This window comes from Lissotriton helveticus, chromosome 8, assembly GCF_964261635.1.
Source record: "Lissotriton helveticus chromosome 8, aLisHel1.1, whole genome shotgun sequence".
In the NCBI taxonomy this organism is placed as follows: Eukaryota; Metazoa; Chordata; class Amphibia; order Caudata; family Salamandridae; genus Lissotriton; species Lissotriton helveticus.
The window spans coordinates 379,951,442-379,977,882 of NC_136069.1; positions in this window are offsets into that span (position 1 = coordinate 379,951,442).

The following is a 26,441-nucleotide window of genomic DNA, read 5'->3' on the forward strand; positions in this document are numbered from 1 at the left end:
CTGGGTTGTGTATTCCTTGTCTGGGTTTGTGAGTGACAGGGCTGGGGGATTCCAGGAGACAGGCTGGGGCAGTCCAGTGGTGAATAGAGCGATCTGTATCTAGATGGGAGGGAGGAGTTGCACCTGGGACCTGAATAGGGCTGGGCCTTCCCTCTACAATGCTGGCTCCACCCCCTGTGGCTTGTCTGATGTCTCTGCCTTGCACTGTGAAAGGAGAGGAGGAATCATGTCAACAGAGTGCTCCAGAGCTGTATCTTCCCTCCCCTGTGCTGGCTCCACCTCCTGTGGGGTGGCTGATGTCTCTGCCCTGCACAGTGAAAGGAAGAAGAGAGTCATGTAAACAAAGTGCTCAGGAACTGTTTTGAACTAGGCATGGGCCTTTCTCCCTTCAGAGAACAAAGGATTTTGGGGTATAAATATTGGGACCCTGATCCCAAGAAATTAGATCACTTCTGGAACAAGAAACCTTTCTGCCAATGAGAAGAACCAAGCTGCAGGAGTTTGGACTGCCCCTCTGCCAGAGTGCTGTTTGCTGGGTTGGCCTGCAGTGGTTGCTTCATTGCCAAGGGAAAGGAGAAGGAACTTTGTAAGGACTTTCATATACAGAATATTCTCCAAGGGCTTGAACTGTGCTTGCCTCCTGCTGAAGTCTCAGGGACAAAAGACTTCACCTCCAGCTCCCTCCTGAATTTCCTTGCTGGAAATTCTGACTCCAGACACTTGCGTGCCGCTGGGAGCTGGAAGCGTGACGCATCCAGAAGAAGCGTGTCGCCTCCGCAGCTGAAATCATCACAACGCCAGAGAAGCGAGCCTTTGTCACATCTCCCTGGAAGCGTGTGTTCATTGAAGCTGCCTGCTGTCGCATCACCAGAGAAGCGTGACGTCATCGAGAGAGTCGCCATCGCATCACCGGAGAAGCGTTTCGCAGGGCCTGTCACGGCTCTAAAGTACAGAGTCGTCGCAAGGCTGCCAGGGCGTCATGGCATCGTCATGGCATCATCATCGCATCGCCGCATCAAGGGCGCCATCTACTCACATCTCAACCGGATCATCGCATCGAATCCAGGCGCCATCTTGCACACCGCAACGGGCCCGCAGGCCAAGAATCTACGCATAACCTCCGCACCGGTAAGGCTTAAGACGCGTCCCCTACTCTGCGCAAGCATTGAGGCAGGACGCAACCGTTTCCCCGGATCACGGAACCGACGCATCTCTCCTTTTGCAAGCCTTTTGTTCACTTTGCATTACGCATCCAGGTACTTTGTTTAGAACTTTGTCGCATTTACCGACAATTTGAACTAAGAGGCTTTAATCATCTTTTAAGTAATCTTAAGTGTAGTATTGTGGATTTTTGTCGTTTGTGGTCTTGTGTTTAAGTCTATATAAAGAATAATTACTTTTATAAAACCTGTGTTGTGTCCATCTGTAGTGTTATCACTGTATTACTGTGTATATTCACAAATGCTTAACACACTGCCTCTGAGATAAGCCTGTCTGCTCGTGCCAAGCTATCAAGGGGGTGAGAAGGGGTTATTAAGGAGTGTAATCCCCTTATCCTGACTTAGAAGTAAGGGTCCCTATTTTGACAAAGGTGATAACCATTGCCAACTAGAGACCCCCAGATCTAACATTGGTGGTCAGCGGTGAGGATTTGAACTTTGCATTTGTGTTTCATATACAGTGATTGGTGTACACTACTAGTGAGTGCAGACCAAACGCCACCACATACTTTTTTTAGAATCCTTTTTCCTTGGACTATTAGTTTGTTCCTGAAAACTCCCAATTTTTACTACCATGAGTAAACCAGCATCTGTTGCATCTATGGATCTTGATTTTGAGGAAGAGAGGTTGGAAACCTACACTATGAAACAGCTCAAGTATCTCTGCAGGAAATTGAAAGTTGCTACACCAGGCATTTCTAAAAAGGAAGACTACCAAAAAGCTCTGAGGGAGAAATGTCCCTGATCTTGTGGTGGAGCCTGTTGGGGATGCAAATGGGCTAATTGATGGGCCAGAGTTTCCAGCTAGGGGAGGGGTGCTGTCCCCGCCTGGCAGCAGCATCTCTTCCAAAGACCTGTCCCCAGAGAGTTGGAAGACAGGAGAGGAGTAGGGTACACAAGCTGGAGATGGCTAAGCTTAAAATGGAGAGCCAGAGGGAAACAGAGAATAACAGGTTGTCTTTGGAAAGAGAGAGAATGAGAATGGAGCATGAGAGAATGCTGAAGGAGTTAGAGATCAAGGCCAAGGGCTTAGAAATCAATCCCTCTGGTGGCAGCGCACCATCTATGCCTTCAGAAGTAAGTATGGGCGAATTTTGCAGATCTGCGGTCGGCAAATTCGCAAAAAAATATACAAATTCGCTGATTTTTTCGCAAAATCGTGGATTTTTTTGCGATTTGCACTAGAGTACTTTCTACTGGCTAATCCAGTAAGTGCTACCTCGTTGCGTAAATGTATCGTGCTTTTCCTACACTGCAGCTGCGTAAAGGACCAGAAGATTTTTCTCCACTGACCATGTGTGCCTGTAACTATGCCACCGCACCAAAAGGCGCCGAGGTCCCTTGAGTGAGCTGTCCATCATAGTTGAGAAAGGTGCGGGAAGACGTTTGATACCGCTAGTGTGTGGTGCGGGGCCAAACGGGCGGGGCTTCTATGTGTGTCAACATGCCTCTTGTGTAAAGTGTCAGAGAGCGAGCAGGGCAGCAGGTGAGGAGAAAGCAGCCTCCTGGTCACAGGAACTACACGGGGTTGTGCTCCAGAAACTCAGGGATTCAAAGACCTCCCTCGAGTATTACAGCTAATTTTCGACGGCAGAGATGGGGATAAAGCACACTTGCCCAGCCTCGACCGTGCTCACTAATGTTTTGGGCTGATTAAAACGTTACTGAATTTGAGCTTCAACTCGGGCACCTGCTATATCTGTAAGTGCTTCCTGTTGAGGTTTAATTTTTGTGACAGGAGCCTCGTGCCAGAATGAATCCTGCCCTGCATAGTTATCCACGAAGATGCCACCGTTTTGTGCAATACCTCTCCTCAACTGGAGTACTTTCTACTGGTTAATCCAGTAAGTGCTACCTCGTTGGGTAAATGTAAAGTGCTTTTCCTACACTGCAGCGGCATAAAGGGCCAGAAGATTTGTCTCCACTGACCATGTGTGCCTATAACTTTGCCACCACGCCAAAAGGCGCCGAGGTCCCTTGAGTGAGCTGTCCATCATAGTTGAGAAAGGGCGGAAGACGTTTGATACGGCTAGTGTGTGGTGCGGGGCTTCTATGCGTGTCAACATGCCTCTTGTGTATAAAGGGTCAGAGAGCGAGCAGGGCAGCAGGTGAGGAGAAAGCAGCCTCCTGGTCACAGGAACTACACGGGTGTTGCGCTCGAGAAACTCAGGGATTCAAAGACCTCCCTCGAGTATTACAGCTAATTTTCGACGGTAGATAAGGGGTTAAAGCACACTTGCTCAGCCTCGACCGTGCTCACTAATGTTTTGGGCTGAATAAAACCTTACTGAATTTGAGCTTCAACTCGGGCACCTGCTATATCTGTAAGTGCTTCCTGTTGAGTTTTAATTTTTGTGACAGGAGCGTCGTGCCAGAATGAATCCTGCCCTGCATAGTTATACACGAAGATGCGACCGTTTTGTGCAATACCTCTACTCAACTGGAGTACTTTTACTGCCTAATCAGTAAGTGCTACCTCGTTGGGTAAATGTATAGTGCTTTTCCTACACTGTAGCTGTGTAAAGGGCCAGATGATTTGTCTCCACTGACCATGTGTGCCTGTAACTTTGCCACTGCGCCAAAAGGCGCCGAGGTCCCTTGAGTGAGCTGTCCATCATAGTTGGGAAAGGGCGGGAAGACATTTGATACCGCTAGTGTGTGGTGTGGGGCCAAACGGGCGGGGCTTCAATGCGTGTCAACATGCCTCTTGTGTAAAGTGTCAGAGAGCGAGCAGGGCAGCAGGTGAGGAGAAAGCAGCCTCCTGGTCACAGGAACTACACAGGGTTGTGCTCGAGAAACTCAGGGATTCAAAGACCTCCCTCAAGTATTACAGCTAATTTTCAACGGCAGAGACTGGGATAAAGCACACTTGTCCAGCCTCGACCGTGCTCACTAATGTTTTGGGCTGATTAAAACGTTACTGAATTTGAGCTTCAACTCGGGCACCTGCTATATCTGTAAGTGCTTCCTGTTGAGGTTTAATTTTTGGGACCCGTACATGGAGTGGTCGCTGGTCGGGGTTCGAATGGCATTTTGTCAGTTGCCGTTCGATTACCAGACCAGGAGGTAGCTTCGTGTTGTGGGTGGAGTGGAACTGCTATTAACCCCTTGGGCGCGGCCGCGATTCTGCGCTTGTGCGGCACTTCGGAAGAGTGGGCGGGATCATGATGGCCCCCAGCCGTCATCAGCACACGCCCACCGTGTTTCATGACGGACGGGGGCCATTATCAGCATGGAAGGGGTTTAACGCTTCTTACTTTTGAAAGGACGACTTCTTCCACTTATTTCATCTGGCAACGAGGATGGGACTTCCACTTATTTCACTTTGACCCTGGCATTAGCAGTGACTTTCCCTGTCGGAAGTTTCTTTCTCTCTCCTAAATAAACGCTCAGCAAAAGTGAAAGTCTTTTGTGCAAAAAGTGAGGCCTGTTTCCTGATTATTTTGTATTAGAACTGCTGCCTCTGGGATGATCACACCAGTCCATAACCACTGCAGAGCAAGCTTTTGTTTTGAAAGCAATCTCTGAAATGCTGGAAGGTGCATTTAGGGGGACCAGGCATATTTATAGGGGTGCCCGGCCCCTTCAGGCTCCCCGTGGTTACAGCCCTGCTTCGCATAAAATAAACAAGATGAAAATACTACAAGAAACACATTCTTAACAACACCATCAACCATAGCAGAAACAAATGAAATCATTCTCATCATGCAAGAATAGGCCGAAGTAAACAAAATAAATAGTTTCCCTTCACGGTTTGAAGCATACTACTGATTGATTCTAATAAAAATGTCTTACAGCAGTCTGGGAAGCTGTGAAATCATTGTATAATTTTACACCTAGCATGCTCAGTCACGTCGATTGTAAATGAAGTCCTGCTAAAAGGTGCCTTACTACAAAACATGCATTATTATTCGGCCTAAATCAAGGTTTTGCTGTGCAACCAAACACAATTCTATACTACAACTTTAAACGTTGATGGTTATCAGACTAATTGACACCTTTCTTTATTTTATATAAAATTCATATTAAAATAGTTGTGTGAAAACTGCATAAGTGGCAGGACAATGTATTATCCATAGGCATAACTACTAACAGCCGTACAAACTGTTATCGATTTGCAGGACAATGTTACTAATAGTTTAAAGTATGCTGTTAAGTAAGGTAAATTAAATTAGCTTCACATATGGAATCGGCACAGTCTCGCACTAATCTGAATGAAAATTGTATTTCCAATTGCATGGCACTGAACAGAAACAGCATGACTAACCAGAGCAAAAAAACTTGACAGTGGGCTCCCCCCGAGTACCATTCTACCCATTGGCAAAGCACTTTAGCACCTCGTGAGGGGTAGTTGGCACTATATAAATACTCACACCATATGTAACTACTCACACCATATGTAAACAACCAATATAAGGTTGCTTTGAGATCTCCAGAACTTGAGTAAGACGTATAGGGTACTAATATTTGTTTGCCATAAAAAAACATTTCAAATTCAACAGCAAACATACTCATACCACATACCTACTTCCGTATACACATGCATGTTACTCTGCATTTTTGATGTAGATGCAGCAATTCGAGTGCACTAAATGTAAGTGGGCCCTTCAGGTGAAAAAACACCAAGGGGCCGATTACGATGTCTGGCGGACAACCTCCGCCCGATGCTGACTCGGAATCAGGATCAAACGACTTGCGGTCGGCGGTGCTGACCGGTGGATTAAGATGCGACCAAACATGGTTCAGTCAGAGTCCCATTGTTCCCTATGGGAGCTCGACCACTGGCTGTAACACAGGCTCCTATGGGGAAATGGGGTGCTTGCGGAAAATCCTGCACCCTGTCGAAGGCACCCCACGGTGCCTGAAACACAGTGCAGGGTTTTACAGTGGGGTCCCTTAGGTACCCCTTCGGCCATCAGCCGTAGGCCACGGGACCTAGGGGGCCCTCCCAGGGGCCCCCAAAGTCACTTACTGACAGACTTTCCGTGTCGGAAGTACTAATCCCGAGGGTGGAAACGCTGTCCATAGGGGTGTACAATGCAGTTCCGACCAACACAAATACTCCGTGAGTCGCTTGCAACCGATTCAGAATGACCACACGGTTTACATCCCGACCGTGAACATTGCAATTGGGCAGTCAGAATGTAAACTGACGTGTCTTTAGAAGTGCTCTGATGCGGTAGAGGAGATTCAATTGTCAGGAGGAGGCTTTCCGCCCAACATCGTAATCAGCCCCCAAGTGCTTGTTCGTTGAACCCATCCAAATACTTTATTTCGGCATACATGCCCTAAAAGTTTTTGACATACGCAGCACAGAAAAGAATCCATCATTAGTAATACATTTTCCTGACTAAATATAAAAACTTCGCAATTATTACTTTAAATGAATAATGATAAGAGCATAAAATTCGATTGTGACATCTACAAAACGGGGATAAAGCACACTTGCCCAGCCTCGACCGTGCTCACTAATGTTTTGGGCTGATTAAAACCTTACTGAATTTGAGCTTCAACTCGGGCACCTGCTATATCTGTAAGTGCTTCTTGTTGAGGTTTAATTTTTGTGACAGGAGCCTCGTGCCAGAATGAATCCTGCCCTGCATAGTTATACACGAAGATGCGACCGTTTTGTGCAATACCTCTACTCAACTGGAGTACTTTTACTGGCTAATCAGTAAGTGCTACCTCGTTGGGTAAATGTAAAGTGCTTTTCCTACACTGCAGCGGCGTAAAGGGCCAGAAGATTTGTCTCCACTGACCATGTGTGCCTGTAACTTTGCCACCACGCCAAAAGGCGCCGAGGTCCCTTGAGTGAGCTGTCCATCATAGTTGGGAAAGGGCGGGAAGACATTTGATACCGCTAGTGTGTGGTGCGGGGCCAAACGGGCGGGGCTTCTATGCGTGTCAACATGCCTCTTGTGTAAAGTGTCAGAGAGCGAGCAGGGCAGCAGGTGAGGAGAAAGCAGTCTCCTGGTCACAGGAACTACACGGGGGTTGTGCTCGAGAAACTCAGGGATTCAAAGACCTCCCTCGAGTATTACAGCTAATTTTCGACGGCAGAGACGGGGATAAAGCACACTTGTCCAGCCTTGACCGTGCTCACTAATGTTTTGGGCTGATTAAAACGTTACTGAATTTGAGCTTCAACTCGGGCACCTGCTATATCTGTAAGTGCTTCCTGTTGAGGTTTAATTTTTGTGACCCGTACATGGAGTGGTCGCTGGTCGGGGTTCGATTGGCATCTTGTCAGTTGCCGTTCGATTACCAGACCAGGAGGTAGCTTCGTGTTGTGGGTGGAGTGGAACTGCTATTAACCCCTTGGGCGCGGCCGCGATTCTGCGCTTGTGCGGCACTTCGGAAGAGTGGGCGGGATCATGATGGCCCCCAGCCGTCATCAGCACACGCCCACCGTGTTTCATGACGGACGGGGGCCATTATCAGCATGGAAGGGGTTTAACGCTTCTTACTTTTGAAAGGACGACTTCTTCCACTTATTTCATCTGGCAACGAGGATGGGACTTCCACTTATTTCACTTTGACCCTGGCATTAGCAGTGACTTTCCCTGTCGGAAGTTTCTTTCTCTCTCCTAAATAAACGCTCAGCAAAAGTGAAAGTCTTTTGTGCAAAAATTGAGGCCTGTTTCCTGATTATTTTCTATTAGAACTGCTGCCTCTGGGATGATCACACCAGTCCATAGCCACTGCAGAGCAAGCTTTTGTTTTGAAAGCAATCTCTGAAATGCTGGAAGGTGCATTTAGGGGGACCAGGCATATTTATAGGGGTGCCCGGCCCCTTCAGGCTCCCCGTGGCTACAGCCCTGTTTCGCATAAAATAAACAAGATGAAAATACTACAAGAAACACATTCTTAACAACACCATCAACCATAGCAGAAACAAATGACATCATTCTCATCATGCAAGAATAGGCCGAAGTAAACAAAATAAATAGTTTCCCTTCACGGTTTGAAGCATACTACTGATTGATTCTAATAAAAATGTCTTACAGCAGTCTGGGAAGCTGTGAAATCATTGTATAATTTTACACCTAGCATGCTCAGTCACGTCGATTGTAAATGAAGTCCTGCTAAAATGTGCCTTACTACAAAACATGCATTATTATTCGGCCTAAATCAAGGTTTTGCTGTGCAACCAAACACAATTCTATACTACAACTTTAAACGTTGATGGTTATCAGACTAATTGACACCTTTCTTTATTTTATATAAAATTCATATTAAAATAGTTGTGTGAAAACTGCATAAGTGGCAGGACAATGTATTATCCATAGGCATAACTACTAACAGCCGTACAAACTGTTATCGATTTGCAGGACAATGTTACTAATAGTTTAAAGTATGCTGTTAAGTAAGGTAAATTAAATTAGCTTCACATATGGAATCGACACAGTCTCGCACTAATCTGAATGAAAATTGTATTTCCAATTGCATGGCACTGAACAGAAACAGCATGACTAACCAGAGCAAAAAAACTTGACAGTGGGCTCCCCCCGAATACCATTCTACCCATTGGCAAAGCACTTTAGCACCTCGTGAGGGGTAGTTGGCACTATATAAATACCCACACCATATGTAACTACTCACACCATATGTAAACAACCAATATAAGGTTGCTTTGAGATCTCCAGAACTTGAGTAAGACGTATAGGGTACTAATATTTGTTTGCCATAAAAAAACATTTCAAATTCAACAGCAAACATACTCATACCAAATACCTACTTCCGTATACACATGCATGTTACTCTGCATTTTTGATGTAGATGCAGCAATTCGAGTGCACTAAATGTAAGTGGGCCCTTCAGGTGAAAAAACACCAAGGGGCCGATTACGATGTCTGGCGGACAACCTCCGCCCGATGCTGACTCGGAATCAGGATCAAACGACTTGCGGTCGGCGGTGCTGACCGGCGGATTAAGATGCGACCAAACATGGTTCAGTCAGAGTCCCATTGTTCCCTATGGGAGCTCGACCACTGGCTGTAACACAGGCTCCTATGGGGAAATGGGGTGCTTGCGGAAAATCCTGCACCCTGTCGAAGGCACCCCACGGTGCCTGAAACACAGTGCAGGGTTTTACAGTGGGGTCCCTTAGGTACCCCTTCGGCCATCAGCCGTAGGCCACGGGACCTAGGGGGCCCTGCCAGGGGCCCCCAAAGTCACTTACTGACAGACTTTCCGTGTCGGAAGTACTAATCCCGAGGGTGGAAACGCTGTCCATAGGGGTGTACAATGCAGCTCCGACCATCACAAATACTCCGTGAGTCGCTTGCAACCGATTCAGAATGACCACACGGTTTACATCCCGACCGTGAACATTGCAATTGGGCGGTCAGAATGTAAACTGACGTGTCTTTCAGAAGTGCTCTGATGCGGTAGAGGAGATTCAATTGTCAGGAGGAGGCTTTCCGCCCAACATCGTAATCAGCCCCCAAGTGCTTGTTCGTTGAACCCATCCAAATACTTTATTTCGGCATACATGCCCTAAAGGTTTTTGACATACGCAGCACAGAAAAGAATCCATCATTAGTAATACATTTTCCTGACTAAATATAAAAACTTCGCAATTATTACTTTAAATGAATAATGATAAGAGCATAAAATTCGATTGTGACATCTATGGGGTTAAAATGCATTTCGAAATAGATAGTGCATATATACAAACAAATATTACAGTCATGATGCCAGATTATACACATTAAAATCTCCTTGGTTAATAACATTATTTTGTCAAACCCAACCTCTCTGCTAGGCTTAAATATTCAAATGTATTCAGTGATACCTAATGCTTAATGGATGACTCTCATTTGTTTCTTAGTTCTGTTACTTATGGTGGGTACAGGGTTAAAGCAGAGACACAATGAGGAAAAATAAAATGTATAAACAAGAAAAGAAGGCCCCCATCATGATCTTCCTTCTTGGTCCTTTTTCCTAATGCTCCACAAATGACCAAGAAACTTGGTGACTGCACAGACAAACAATGGTCTAGTATCTATTTTAAGTTTTCACATTTCCTCCTGATAGTTACGTGCACCCATTTGTTTACAAGTTGGTTTTAACCATTTTGAACTGGGACGCACATAGGCCGGACAGGCAAACATAACATGAGCCACTGATTCCGTATGTGCCTTGCAGCCAGGGCAAATTCATAGTGTTTGTGCTTTACTGTGACATCTGCCTAGGAAGTCGTTCAAAGGGAGAAAAAGAATCCTGAAATGAATATACAGCTTTCTGTCATGTGGTGTTTGTATAAATTCGATGTAGGGCTCCAAGGAGCTGACCTGTTTGTGAAGCATAAATTCTGTTGTTAGCTTCCCCCAAGAGGACCTGCAGCAATCTACTTGTATGACCCAATCCAAATAGGGCCTTGTTAGACCTGGCATCATTGGCATGGGTTTTCCCTGTATTTTGTTTTGCCTTGACCTCCTGTGTTTTTGCTGTGTGTTGGACTCCGTTTTGCTGGACTAGATGCTTTGGGCACTTTTCCACTGCTGTTCAGTGCCAAAGTGCAAGTGCTCCCTTTGTAAATTAGTGTTATGGATTGGGGTTTCCTTGATTGTCATGTTTGATTTACTAGTCAGTCCCTAGTACTGTGGACTGTGTGTGCCCAGGTCCTGTAAACAAATGCTGCTAGTGGACCTGCATTACTGATTGGGCCACCCACATAAGCAGCCTATAAATGTGAGTCTGATCTGCCACTGCAGTATCTGTGGGCAGTCTAGTACTGCCAAGTAGACTTGGCAAGTGCACCCACTTGCCAGGCCCTAACCTTCCCTTTTCTTACAGGCTAATCACCCCTAAGGTAGACTGCCCTGGTGTGTGTGGCATGACCTCAACACCCGCTCCGTCCACAGACACGCCGTCGAACTCTGGAACCTGCTCGACACAGCATCACCAGACGTCGCCTTCCTAACAGAAACATGGATGAACGCCTCCTCAGCCCCCGACATCGCCATAGCCATCCCGGAAGGCTACAAGATCACCCGGAGGGACCGCGTCAACCAGACTGGAGGAGGCATCGCCAACATCCACAGGAACACCATCCGCGTCACGACAAACTCCGACGACACCTTCACCGCCGCCAAACACCTCCACTTCCAGATACACACCGACCCCAAGACCACCCTCTGTTATGAGTTCACAGGTTGCAGCATTGTAAGACCCTATTTTTATATGTCAAACTAATTGTCATTGACTGAATAGTCATGGGACTGAAAAACATTGTAAGTTAATAATTAGGCTTGAATGTAGCAATGCTTGTTGGTTTCCAGAAATCCTTTTTGTAGCGTTTCAGCCACGTCAGTTTAACCTTAACCGCACGTTTCAAACTGTTCTGGAACAGCACGTGCAAAAGAAAGACTACGCCCTGCTCTTGCCTATAAAAGCGTCCTCTCACTCCATCAAGACGCTTCGCTTCGTCAAACCCAGTGCTACTGCGAGTGTTCCTGCATCCAGCTCCAGTTCCCTCCTGATTGACCCGAAGACTCTCCTCACCTTCAGAACTTCTCCCGTCTTGGCTTCCCCTCTGGTGGCAGCGCACCATCTATGCCTTCAGAAGTAAGTATGGGCGAATTTTGCAGATCTGCGGTCGGCAAATTCGCAAACAAATATACGAATTCGCTGATTTTTTCGCAAAATCGTGGATTTTTTTGCGATTTGCACTAGAGTACTTTCTACTGGCTAATCCAGTAAGTGCTACCTCGTTGGGTAAATGTATCGTGCTTTTCCTACACTGCAGCTGCGTAAAGGACCAGAAGATTTTTCTCCACTGACCATGTGTGCCTGTAACTATGCCACCGCGCCAAAAGGCGCCGAGGTCCCTTGAGTGAGCTGTCCATCATAGTTGAGAAAGGGCGGGAAGACGTTTGATACCGCTAGTGTGTGGTGTGGGGCCAAACGGGCGGGGCTTCTATGTGTGTCAACATGCCTCTTGTGTAAAGTGTCAGAGAGCGAGCAGGGCAGCAGGTGAGGAGAAAGCAGCCTCCTGGTCACAGGAACTACACGGGGGTTGTGCTCGAGAAACTCAGGGATTCAAAGACCTCCCTCGAGTATTACAGCTAATTTTCGACGGCAGAGACGGGGATAAAGCACACTTGCCCAGCCTCGACCGTGCTCACTAATGTTTTGGGCTGATTAAAACGTTACTGAATTTGAGCTTCAACTCGGGCACCTGCTATATCTGTAAGTGCTTCCTGTTGAGGTTTAATTTTTGTGACAGGAGCCTCGTGCCAGAATGAATCCTGCCCTGCATAGTTATCCACGAAGATGCCACCGTTTTGTGCAATACCTCTCCTCAACTGGAGTACTTTCTACTGGTTAATCCAGTAAGTGCTACCTCGTTGGGTAAATGTAAAGTGCTTTTCCTACACTGCAGCGGCGTAAAGGGCCAGAAGATTTGTCTCCACTGACCATGTGTGCCTGTAACTTTGCCACCACGCCAAAAGGCGCCGAGGTCCCTTGAGTGAGCTGTCCATCATAGTTGAGAAAGGGCGGAAGACGTTTGATACCGCTAGTGTGTGGTGCGGGGCTTCTATGCGTGTCAACATGCCTCTTGTGTATAAAGGGTCAGAGAGCGAGCAGGGCAGCAGGTGAGGAGAAAGCAGCCTCCTGGTCACAGGAACTACACGGGTGTTGCGCTCGAGAAACTCAGGGATTCAAAGACCTCCCTTGAGTATTACAGCTAATTTTCGACGGTAGATAAGGGGTTAAAGCACACTTGCTCAGCCTCGACCGTGCTCACTAATGTTTTGGGCTGAATAAAACCTTACTGAATTTGAGCTTCAACTCGGGCACCTGCTATATCTGTGTAATGCTTCCTGTTGAGGTTTAATTTTTGTGACAGGAGCGTCGTGCCAGAATGAATCCTACCCTGCATAGTTATACACGAAGATGCGACCGTTTTGTGCAATACCTCTACTCAACTGGAGTACTTTTACTGGCTAATCAGTAAGTGCTACCTCGTTGGGTAAATGTATAGTGCTTTTCCTACACTGTAGCTGTGTAAAGGGCCAGATGATTTGTCTCCACTGACCATGTGTGCCTGTAACTTTGCCACTGCGCCAAAAGGCGCCGAGGTCCCTTGAGTGAGCTGTCCATCATAGTTGGGAAAGGGCGGGAAGACATTTGATACCGCTAGTGTGTGGTGCGGGGCCAAACGGGCGGGGCTTCTATGCGTGTCAACATGCCTCTTGTGTAAAGTGTCAGAGAGCGAGCAGGGCAGCAGGTGAGGAGAAAGCAGCCTCCTGGTCACAGGAACTACACGGGGGTTGTGCTCGAGAAACTCAGGGATTCAAAGACCTCCCTCGAGTATTACAGCTAATTTTCGACGGCAGAGACGGGGATAAAGCACACTTGTCCAGCCTTGACCGTTCTCACTAATGTTTTGGGCTGATTAAAACGTTACTGAATTTGAGCTTCAACTCGGGCACCTGCTATATGTGTAAGTGCTTCCTGTTGAGGTTTAATTTTTGTGACCCGTACATGGAGTGGTCGCTGGTCGGGGTTCGAATGGCATCTTGTCAGTTGCCGTTCGATTACCAGACCAGGAGGTAGCTTCGTGTTGTGGGTGGAGTGGAACTGCTATTAACCCCTTGGGCGCGGCCGCGATTCTGCGCTTGTGCGGCACTTCGGAAGAGTGGGCGGGATCATGATGGCCCCCAGCCGTCATCAGCACACGCCCACCGTGTTTCATGACGGACGGGGGCCATTATCAGCATGGAAGGGGTTTAACGCTTCTTACTTTTGAAAGGACGACTTCTTCCACTTATTTCATCTGGCAACGAGGATGGGACTTCCACTTATTTCACTTTGACCCTGGCATTAGCAGTGACTTTCCCTGTCGGAAGTTTCTTTCTCTCTCCTAAATAAACGCTCAGCAAAAGTGAAAGTCTTTTGTGCAAAAAGTGAGGCCTGTTTCCTGATTATTTTGTATTAGAACTGCTGCCTCTGGGATGATCACACCAGTCCATAACCACTGCAGAGCAAGCTTTTGTTTTGAAAGCAATCTCTGAAATGCTGGAAGGTGCATTTAGGGGGACCAGGCATATTTATAGGGGTGCCCGGCCCCTTCAGGCTCCCCGTGGCTACAGCCCTGCTTCGCATAAAATAAACAAGATGAAAATACTACAAGAAACACATTCTTAACAACACCATCAACCATAGCAGAAACAAATGACATCATTCTCATCATGCAAGAATAGGCCGAAGTAAACAAAATAAATAGTTTCCCTTCACGGTGTGAAGCATACTACTGATTGATTCTAATAAAAATGTCTTACAGCAGTCTGGGAAGCTGTGAAATCATTGTATAATTTTACACCTAGCATGCTCAGTCACGTCGATTGTAAATGAAGTCCTGCTAAAATGTGCTTTACTACAAAACATGCATTATTAATCGGCCTAAATGAAGGTTTTGCTGTGCAACCAAACACAATTCTATACTACAACTTTAAACGTTGATGGTCATCAGACTAATTGACACCTTTCTTTATTTTATATAAAATTCATACTAAAATAGTTGTGTGAAAACTGCATAAGTGGCAGGACAATGTATTATCCCTCGGCATAACTACTAACAGCCGTACAAACTTTTATCGATTTGCAGGACAATGTTACTATTAGTTTAAAGTATGCTGTTAATAAGGTAAATTAAATTAGCTTCACATATGGAATCGGCACAGTCTCGCACTAATCTGTATGAAAAGTGTATTTCCAATTGCATGACACTGAACAGAAACAGCATGACTAACCAGAGCAAATAAACTTGACATTGGGCTCCCCCCGAGTACCATTCTACCCATTGGCACTTTAGCACCTTGTGAGGGGTAGTTAGCACTATATAAATACTCACACTATATGTAAACAACCAATATAAGGTTGTTTTGAGATCTCCAGAACTTCAGTAAGACGTATAGGGTACTAATGTTTGTTTGCCATAAAAAACATTTCAAATTCAACATCAAACATACTCATACCACATACCTACTTCCGTATACACATGCATGTTACTCTGCATTTTTGATGTAGATGCAACAATTCGAGTGCACTAAATGTAAGTGGGCCCTTCAGGTGAAAAAACACCAAGGGGCCGATTACGATGTCTGGCGGACAACCTCCGCCCGATGCTGACTCGGAATCAGAACCACTTGCGGTCGGCGGTTCTGACCGCCGGATTAAGATGCGACCGAACACGGTTCAGTCAGAGTCCCATTGTTCCCTATGTGAGCTCGACCTCTGGCTGCAACACAGGCTCCTATGGGGAAATGGGGTGCTTGCGGAAAACCCTGCACCCTGTCGAAGGCACCCCACGGTGCCTGCAACACAGTGCAGGGTTTTACAGTGGGTCACTTAGGTACCCCTTAGGCCATCAGCCGTAGGCCACGGTGCCTAGGGGGCCCTGCCAGGGGCCCCCAATGTCACCTACTGACAGACTTTCCGTGTCGGACGTAGTAATCCCGAGGGCGGAAACGCTGTCCATAGGGGTTTACAATGCAGTTCCGACCAACACAAATACTCCGCGAGTCGCTTGCAACCTATTCGGAATGACCACACGGTTTACATTCCGACAGTGAACATTGGAATTGGGCAGTCAGAATGTAAACTGACGTGTCTTTCAGAAGGGCTCCGATGCGGTAGAGGAGATTCAATTGTCAGGAGGAGGCTTTCCGCCCAACATCGTAATCAGCCCCCAAGTGCTTGTTCGTTGAACCAATCCAAATACTTTATTTCGGCATACATGCCATAAATGTTTTCACATACGCAGCACAGAAAATAATCCATCATTAGTAATACATTTTCCTGACTAAATATAAAAAGTTCGCAATTTTTACTTTAAATGAATAATGATAAGAGCATAAAATTCGATTGTGACATCTATGGGGTTAAAATGCATTTCGAAATAGATAGTGCATATATACAAAAAAATATTACAGTCATGTTGCCAGATTAAACACATTAAAATCTCCTTGGTTAATAACATTATTTTGTCAAACCCAACCTCTCTGCTAGGCTTAAATATTCAATTCAGTGATACCTAATGCTTAATGGATGACTTGTTTCCTAGTTCTGTTACTTATGGTGGGTACAGGGTTAAAGCAGAGACACGATGAGGCAAAATATAATATATAAACAAGAAAAGAAGGCCCCATCATGATCTTCCTTCTTGGTCCTTTTTCCTAATGCTCCACAAATGACCAAGAAACTTGGTGACTGCACAGACAAACAATGGTCTAGTATCTATTTTAAGTTTTCACATTTCCTCCTGATAGTTACGTGCACCCATGTGTTTACAAGTTGGTTTTAACCATTTCGATCTGGGACGGGCATAGGCCGGACATGCAAACATAACATGAGCCACGGATTCCGTATGTGCCTTGCAGCCAGGGCAAATGTATAGTGTTAGTGCTTTACTGTGACATCTGCCTAGGAAGTCGTTCAAAGGGAGAGAACCAATCCTGAAATGAATATACAGCTTTGTGTCATGTGGTGTTTGTATAAGGTCGATGTAGGGCTCCAAGGAGCTGACCTGTTTGTGAAGCATACATTCTGTTGTTAGCTTCCCCCATGAGGACCTGCAGCAATCAACTTGTAGGACCCAATCCAAATAGTGCCTTGTTAGACCTGGCATCATTGGCATGGGTTTTCCCTGTATTTTGTTTTGCCTTGACCTTCTGTGTTTTTGCTAGGTGTTGGACTCCGTTTTTCTGGACTAGATGCTTTGGGCACTTTGGCACTGCGGTTCAGTGCCAAACTGCAAGTGCTCCCTTTGTAAATTATTGTTATGGATTGGGGTTTCCTTGATTGTCATATTTGATTTACTAGTCAGTCCCTAGTACAGTGGACTGTGTGCCCAGGGCCTGTAAGCAAATGCTGCTAGTGGACCTGCATTACTGATTGGGCCACCCACATAAGCAGCCTATAAATGTGACTCAGATCTGCCACTGCAGTATCCGTGGGTAGTCTAGTACTGCCAAGTAGACTTGGCAAGTGCACCCACTTGCCAGGCCCTAACCTTCCCTTTTCTTACAGGCTAATCAGCCCTAAGGTAGACCCAAGATACCCCTGTGGGCAGGGTGCAGTATATGTGAAAGGGAGGACATGCCCTGGTGTGTGTGTGGCATGTCCTGATAGTGAAATACTGCCACTTTCGTTTTTCTACTATTGCAAGGCTACCTGTTCCCATAGGATTGAATTGGGAGTTTGCTTATAACATCTTATAAGCCTAACTACCCCTGGGAACAAGGTAGGAGAACAAAGTTTAGTGTGCCTGAACTCAGAATGTTTTAGTGAGGGTGATTTTTACATTCTGTGTTTGAAAATACCACTTTTAGAAAGTAGGTATTTTCTTGCTTAGCAATCCAGTCTGCCTCTGCTGGGATGTGGATTGACTGTCTGGGTTTGGAGTGTCAAGGGCTGGGGAGGTTCAGTGGCTCCAGAGAGTCTGATGAGTCAGGGATAGGCTGAATAGACCTGGGCTGCATTTATAGTAGGGGGAGGAGAATTCCTTTCACCTGAATGGGCCTGGTCTGCCTTCCAAAATGCAGTTTCCACCTCCTGCCAGGAATCTGCTTCCTAGATGTCTGCTCTTCATCCCCGAAGGAGCTACCTCGGGGATGAAGAGCAGACACATGTAGGATCACGGTAGGAGACGCACCTTGATGTAAGTTTGACTACAGGGGTCTCTCCCTCACTCTTTTCCCATGGGGCGTGTAGGAAGCTTGACCAGGGTTTCAGGAAATCAACATAGGTAGATTGTGACATAGGTCAACCTACCCAGTGGCATCATCTTACCAACTTTTGTGGTAAGCTAGGAGCCCTCTTTTACTTTTCTCGTCCTGATGAATGCCACGCACACTACTACTGTGATGAGGCAATAAGCCCCCCTTTCTCACTGTCCTTATATTTTTTATATCATATATCCCCTATCTGAATAAACGCATTCTGGCGATTATACAGAATTTTAGACTCACTCACATCACGGGCCCATACTTATTTTTAGAAGTGCCTCCCTGCCTCCAGGTGTAGGTCCGCTTTCTACCAAACTAAGTTTCTACAGAGCAAGGACTTCCGATGAAGAAGCGTGAGGAAGTGTGAGGAAGCGTGAGGACAGTCCTTCACTTTTTGTGAGACACCATCATCCTCTTTAACTTAGTAGTCACTGTACTTGGAGCAGCTTCTGATGTGCTTTCATGTTAAGTTGGAGGCTAGCTTGCTCCAAGCGCCTCGTGCCTCTAATCCCCCACCCGGGACTTCCTATGGTTAGTGTGTTACATGGATTAGAGTTTCCCCAGGGCTCCCCAAAGCCCTATGTCTGAATGAAGCCTACTTATGTTGCTTAACCACCCAATCTTGTTACAATTATTTGTCCGGTTACTTCCGCCATGGCGTCAGCATATGGTGAAAGTTTCAGAATCCTCCTGATTCTAGCCCAGAATAGCAGTGGGCAGAGCTTAGCTATGTGGGTGATGGATCGTCATACAATTTCTAACATTAAGGGAAGCAGTGGGGTGCTCTGAGGCAACATCACTAGACTTCTTAGGAATTTTTGCTCTGATCTATTAAGCTCCTCTATTTTGTCGAAACCCCACAATTCTAACCCGTATAAAGCAGAACTAACTGCTTTTAAGCCATAGACTTGCAGGGCAGTGGCAACCAGTCTACTAGAAGAGGAGCGGTTTTCTTCCCCAAGGCCCCTGTTTTTGCTTGTGTTTCAGTGTCATCTTTATTATGTGGGGTTTCCAGCACATTTTGTTGGATAGTTTTACACCTAGGTAATCAAATGTGTTTGTTCTTTTCAGTGGTGCCCCTCCCAGGGTTAGCCTGCTCCTAAAGGGTTTGTGGGGATTTAGTGTCAGGAATTTTGTTTTCGATGTATTTATCTCAAGCCCCGCATGTCGCAAAAGTGTTTGAATCAATTTTAGAGTAACTACAACCCTCTCATGGTTTTTGACACCAACAGGGTGTCATCTGCTAATAGTAGGGTCACCATCTTTTACCCGCCTAAAGTTGGAGCATCTACAGGCTCTTGGGAGAGAAATCGTACTACTTCGTTCATAGATAGGGAAAAGAGCATGTGCGCCACTACGCATCCTTGACGTACTCCCCTGCTGACTGGAATTCGGTCTGTGAGTTGCCCCACCAGTAATCACCAGAGCAGTTTGAGAAGTTTACTTTGATGTCTGGTTGGGATTTGACAATTATTGTGCCATCATGCTTTATACTACAAAGAGGCGGATTACGAGTCTGGGGGTCCATAGACCACCAGACTTGTGGGAACGCGGCGGCAGAAGTCTCCCGACTGACCTATTATGATTGGGACAGTCGGACTGCCATTGCCCCACCGCAGTCGCCAGGGAACATCCATTTCCTGGCAGTGTTGCAATGGTCAGGAGGCTGCAATATGCTTGGCGGGACTGCTGCGGTCCAGCCAAGCACATAATGTGTTTCCTCTCCACCTGGGGTGTCATGGAGCTTTCTACTCCATGAACACTGTGGCGGAGAGGAAAACAAGGGGGACCTGCCTGTGCCACCTCTGCATGGGGTTGCATGCAGTGGGGAACAACACATGCATGATGGTTTTTGGCTACCTTTGCGGGCCCCATTTTCTGAGGCACTGCTGTGGAAATGTCAAAAGCGATCCCGCCAGACAGTAGGAAACTCCTAATCTTGTGGGAGGGTTGACCACAGCTTTGGCAGTGCGTCAGCAGGGCAAACCCGGCACCAATGTCATAATCAGACCCAAAGAATTTGAAAAATCCAAAGACAAGAATAATAGAGATGGGTATAAAGCCATCCAGTTGTAAAGTAGATGAGGCCAATCCGTTAGATTGGGTGAAAGGTCCCTAGCTCCGTCCACCCTAGAGTAGGCTTTAAATATTGATTCCCTCTCATAAAAGGCTAAAATTCTAATTAACACTCTGTGCTGTGTGCGACTTCAGTGCTGCACTTATTTGAGCATATTGTCTGAGAATGATGTGTTGCCCTGTGTGCAAGTCAAGTGTACCTCAGAACAGACTGAGTGTGCTGCACTGTGCTGCATGTCTCCCTGCAGTTTGGAACAAACCTGCTTTGCACCACAAACATGTACCGCCAGTCTGGAAGTGCATGGACTGCTGCAGGGTGCAGCTCCTCATACCCTATTAGAGCTTGTAATACAGGCTAAAGAGCCAGATTTGCAGGTGTTGAAAACGTAGGCCAGTTTTGCACTGTCAAAGCATGCAGCGTATAAGGCATAGCCAGGGCTCGTGTAGGAAGTGTGAGAAGTTGGCCTGGTATATGATGTTCACTATTATAGTGAGCACCTTGCACCAGTCCAAACAACCCTTATGGTGATGGTTGTAAAGTCAACCTTATAGACCAGATATCCTAGTGGTAGCATGGACAAAAGCAGTCTTAGGCTAAACTCAAGAGGGCATGTGAAGCCAGCTGTTTTACCATATGCAATCCCTTTAATACCAAATGAAAGGACACCACACAGGTTATATATTCAAAATATATATGTGTTTATTTCTAAATCAATCCTCTGAACTCTTTATGAGGGCAGAGGCACAAGCGCATTAAAAAAGTAACTTAATATAACATACAATAAGTTGCACAAATATGGATAGACCCTGGTGGCCCGCTAAACCATATACTAAAATAGTGGTATAAGAACCACGCCACGAACAATGGAAAGGCCTAGGGCCTTGGGAATCGCTGGGGCTACACTTTACTAACAGTTGTTAGGGAGCAGGAGGCCCACGGGATGCGGGTGCAGAGTCTAAATGCACACGCGTGCACACATAGAAGTCAATGGGTGCGTAAAGATAGAAAGTTAAAGAGTTAGGAGTCTTCCGACTGGACTAGATGCTAACCACTTGAAACTAGGACACTAGGAGAGTTCATCTTCACAGGAGCACCACAGTACTTGCGTTACCTCACCCACAGGAAGCGGGTGCATAGGTCCCAAAGTGTGTCGGGTTTCGTCATGGAGTACTATGGAGCCTTGGAGAAAAGATGCTGCAGGCGACCAGGAGAGAAGACTCCGGTTGGACCCAAGAGTGGATCGAGGATGGAGAGTACCTGAAAGCAGAGGGGACAGAGTCTGGGTCACTAGCCAGGAACCAGGAAGGAATCAGGTGATGTCCGGAAGCAATGAGGTGCTGTCGCGAAGCTTGTCTCCGCTGCCACGTGGACCATGAGGTGTCAACGACAACCAAGAGCTGGGCACGGACTGTCCCACAAAGGCTCTCGCTGTTGGTGGTGTCGGTTCTTGATTCAGAATCAACAGGCCTTGGCAAATGCAACCCATGCAGGAATCGAAGATGGCTTCTGGGTCAGACCAGCAAGGTCTGATGGGCTGCTCCTTTTCAGGGGAGCAAGGGCCAGTCTGGAACAACCAGACCAGCATTGGAAATTCAAGGTTTCATCATCACAGAGGCCACTAGCCAACGGGCAAGTGACCGGACAGACGCGTCAAGCAGGAAAATGCAGAAGGGCCCCACGCAGAATCGTGGAGTGTGGAGGGCTGATCTTCGGTGCAGTTGGTGCTCCGGACGGGGGCTTCTCAATCCCCAATGCACAACTTCGAGGATGCCTCAGAAGTTGCACGGAAAGCAATTCGCTGGCTTTCCAAGATGTCCGGTCCCACATCTCGCGTCGCCTCCACGGGTCTCAGCTTTGCTGTGGCTGTGGATCTGGCTGAAGGAAGTCTGGAAGTCCAGGTCTTGTCAGGCTCTGTGCTCGGGCTCCGGCGGGAGTGTCGACAAAGCAAACTGTTGATCGCTTGATGGTGCCTGCTTGTGCAGGGTGGTCACTCCTTGACCACAAGGGAGATTCTTCAGTCTTCTACGTCGAGTAGGATGTCGAAGGTCCAGAGTTTCGTATCAGAGTTTCAGTCAGGATAAATCTAAAGTCTTGGGACTCAGCTCCTACCTATATATCAAATCTAGGGGCTGGATTACCTGCTAGGTCCCTCCTATGGGTGGGACCCAGGAAGGGGGTGGTTATACCCCTTTCCCTTTGTCCAGTTTCACACCAGAGCTGGGGCTGGAGTGCCCCAGCACCGGATTGAACTGGACTATGCATGGGACACCTTGTGTGCCCCAGGCAGTGTCTCATTTCATTCAGCCCTCCCTGCCCCAATACACTATAGCCTGTCTGGGGTGGTGCTAGCACCACCCGGTGACAGGAAACCTATTGTCCAAGCCTCCCTCACTGGAAGGACTCCCAGCAGCAGGAGGTCAGACTTGTGTCTGTGGCAGCAGCATCCATTTTGTGATGCTGAGGCTCTGGTTAACTTTAACCGGGATTAATGGAAGTAACATGTCTTCTCCCTCTAGAAGGGTGGAATGCTACCCCCGTTGCCAGAAATGGCGAGGGGGTAGTATTCAAAAGTGTATGACACCTTAAACGACATGTTTTGATAAAGCCAAACCAAAGTTAGCATCTGACCGCGAGGTACATAATGCACTTAAGAGTATATGGTATGGCAATATCCTAGAACAGCTGTAAGGACATGGTTCCGAAAGCTGCAGACAGGCTCAATTCATGCAAGAGCACCATCTCACATAAAACCAAGCACTCTGCCTTCAGGATTGTTAAGGCCTGCCATAGGAGTGACTTATAGGTGTATATGTGTCTAGATATAAGTTTAGACATAGGTATATTATATCTAAGCAAGGGGTGATTACACGACCTTGCCCCAGATGAGTAATCAGCCAGTTGTGTCAGTTTGGATGGCCAGCCAGGGGTGGCAAAAGATATGCTGCAGCCCCTGGTAGGCCTTGGGTGCACCTATGCCCTGGGTACCTATAGTACACTGTACAGGGACTCATAAGAGTGACCCAAATCCAATTAAGTATGCACCTAAGGTACATGGAGTCCATTTTATAGAGAGAACAGATAGCCCGGGGCCCTGAGTAGCAGGATCCCAGGCCAACTAAGTCAAAAACCAGCTAAACACAAGGCCAAAAATCTGGGGTAACCATAGTCAGGTATCCACCTTCCTACAGGAAGGACTGCAGGGTGCAGCGTCACAATATGCAGCAAAGCCAGACTGAATCAGGGTTTGAGGGGGTAGGGAGGTCAGGTCCAGTATCCCCTGTGGAGGGGCTAAAACCCTACAATGGCTTGTTTTGTTGGAAATTGCATTTTCAAAGAAATTGTAATATCATTTAAAATAGCCAATTGTGTGCTGCTGAAGCGTGCCCTGTCACTTTTCTCAACATTGTTTGCAGTGTATAAAGCTTTCCTGCATGTGCAGCCTAGGAGGATCTGCAAAGTTGAACACCTACATTCTGATTTGCTTAACAGGTGCCAACTTCTCAAAGATTTCATTGAAAAAAGTGGCATTTCAAAAGCTTGATTTTGTGGGGGTATTCTGTGGCAATTGGATGGCACAGCTAGATTCTGTGTAGCACAAGCACGCTTTGTAGTCCCGGAAACTTTACAGAATTAATTTCTTCTATAAAGTAACCTGGAGCTTAGGGCCTTTTGGGGGATTTGCAAAGGCAAATCAAGCTTCTTCCTCATCCCCCAGTGAAGGATTGATAGCTGCAGGAAGTGACCTTGACCATGGAAGTGTTTCTTGAAGAAATAATAGCATTAAGATCCCACATGGAACAGACCAATAGGAAAATACAGAAAAAAAGAGGATAATTGGTCTTCATTGAAAAAGGATCTTTGAGGTGGAATAAAGAGTCAGTAATGCCGAAGATGTTATTCATAGCCTTGATACAATGAACCAGAAGTGAAATTGTTAAAGAAGCAGAGGATTTGGAGAATAAGAACAGATTTAATAATCTCAGAGTGAATGGTAATTCAGAAAATTCTAACGGGATGATGCTGTGTCTTTTATGAAGGGCTTTCTTTCCAGGTTTTTAAGCTTAGTAGCTATCTCAAAATAAAGAGAGCACATTATTTGGGAATAAAACCTCATGTGGTTGGTAGAGGTTGAAAACCTAGATATGATAACACTCTACTAGTATATACAGAACTCAGGAAAGTAATAAGGGCATCAAAAAATGAAACACCTCCTCTTTTCAGGACATAAGACTTTAATTTCTCAGGAGTGTCCAAGAGTATAGAAGACGAGAAGGCATTTTTGGGATTTGCAACTGGTACTCAAGCAATTGGATGCTTGATATGGCCGTCTCTACATTTCTTTCTTTAAAGTGCACATAATAACAAAACAATAATTTAACGCCTTAACCGCGGCGGTTTTTCCACCGTGGTGCGGGCGTTCTAAAGGGTGGGCTGGGCTTAGTTGGCCGTTGGCAGCACTGGGGAGAGAGTGCACCGACAGGAGCACGGAAGGGGTTAAGAGGACCCCTTACAGCTTAGCAAATATATTAATGGACAGCAAGGGGAAGATATGATTACTCAAGTATTATTTATTAATAGAATGTTTTTGTCTTCTCCTGGTGACTGATTAAACCTAGTTATTTTCATCAACATGCTGTTTAGATACATGTTGTGTTATAGGTATGATTTTGGATATGTTGTTTGAATTGTTATTTATACTTTTACTTAGGGCCCCATAAGGATGTTGGTCCATCCGCAACCGATAGACCGTCCATGGCAGTCCGACCAACATCCAGCAGAGCGGTCCAACCGCCGCATTATATTGTGGTCAGCTGGACCGCATCGGTTAGAGGGACCAAGCAATACTTCAGACGGGCTCAAGGAGCCTGTCGACCCGTTGGTCGGATTGTAATTCATACATTAGGAGTGGTGCCTATCCAGGCACAGCCGTAGTGATTAGGATGCCCCTTTCCGACAGCCTTTCCACTGCAGAAAGGCTGCCAGAAAGAGACTTTGGGGGCCCCTAGCATGGCCCCTATCCTCCATGGGCTTCCGCTATCAGGCTTGGGGGGCAATTGTGCCTCCCAAACATCCATGCCCCATGTGCCAGGTACCACATAGTGCCTGGCACATGGGGCATAAATGTTTAAAAACAAAAATAATTCCATTGCGGATTGTGCTGCAGACCTCTTAGGGCCCTTGTCAGGATGCAGCACAAGCTGCAATGTAAAAAGGCATGATTTCGACCACCCACACAGCGTTCACATGATAATTTGGCAGGTGGAATTGCCGACTACTTGTCGGTCAGTTCCAATCCCGCTAGAATGGCGGTCAGACACTCATCCACCCACCATTGTATTCGGGCCCTTTGCAGCTTCATGTAACATGCTGTCCCTAGGGACAGGTGCTGCTCCATTGTACAAAATGCGAGGTTGAGAAGTAGAATGTTTGGTGTGATCAGTGTTGTCTCGCCACACTCTCTTAGGGCCTCTTTCACAATTCTGGTTGATCCAATATTGTTTTTCACTTTCAGATACTTGCTCCTGGTAATGAGATACATCTTTCAGTGATGGCACAAGAAATCAATATGTTCTCACAATATACACATCAGTGTTTTTAGGCAAGGCAGCAATTTAGCAGTGGGCATCATTGTAAGGGTGTTGCTGCATGAGGCATTTCACCATTGCCATCTTCATTGTGCACTGTAAAAATTAAGGACATACTGACCATTCTTAAAAGAGGTTCTGGCAGATGTTAAGAACCCCCTCCAAAAGAGCTCAAAGAAGTGTGAACTACAAATGCATACTTGGAGTCAGAATACACTGTCACAATCTTTTCTTTGGCTAGAAAACAGGTTGTGGTATGGGCAACATGCTCTTCATCTCGGGCACATTTCACATTTGGAAGGCAAAAGCTTTATGCTATCTGATACACAGTACATACAAGATAACCTGCAAGTAAGACATCAACATTGTTTCTGAGATATGATCCAACAATATAATACATCAATTTACAGTTAGAAATTACTTGACCACATGGAAAGTGATGAGCAAGCAATCATTGGGTTAGCCCTCCTCAAATTAGGGCATTAAATAGGCAGGGTTCATTCAGGGCAGGACACTAGGCAAGGGTGATATAAAAGACAGACAACAGTAGAATTTCGTAACATAACAACTGATCTGTATAGAGATGCTGGGTTCTTGTGGTGAGAAGGAGTATGACAACATAATGTGGCACAGCTACTGTTAATGTAGAGCTCAATAAAATATTCTCAGAAGCTTCAACGAGGTTTGTGGCATCCCCCACAGACAGGGTTGAAGCCCTTCTGCAACTGGGTCGGAGGTTGAGGAATAATAGGCTATGGTCTTTTCTGATCCCCATGGCTCTGAACTAACACACCAAGTGCAAACCCATTATGTTCATAAC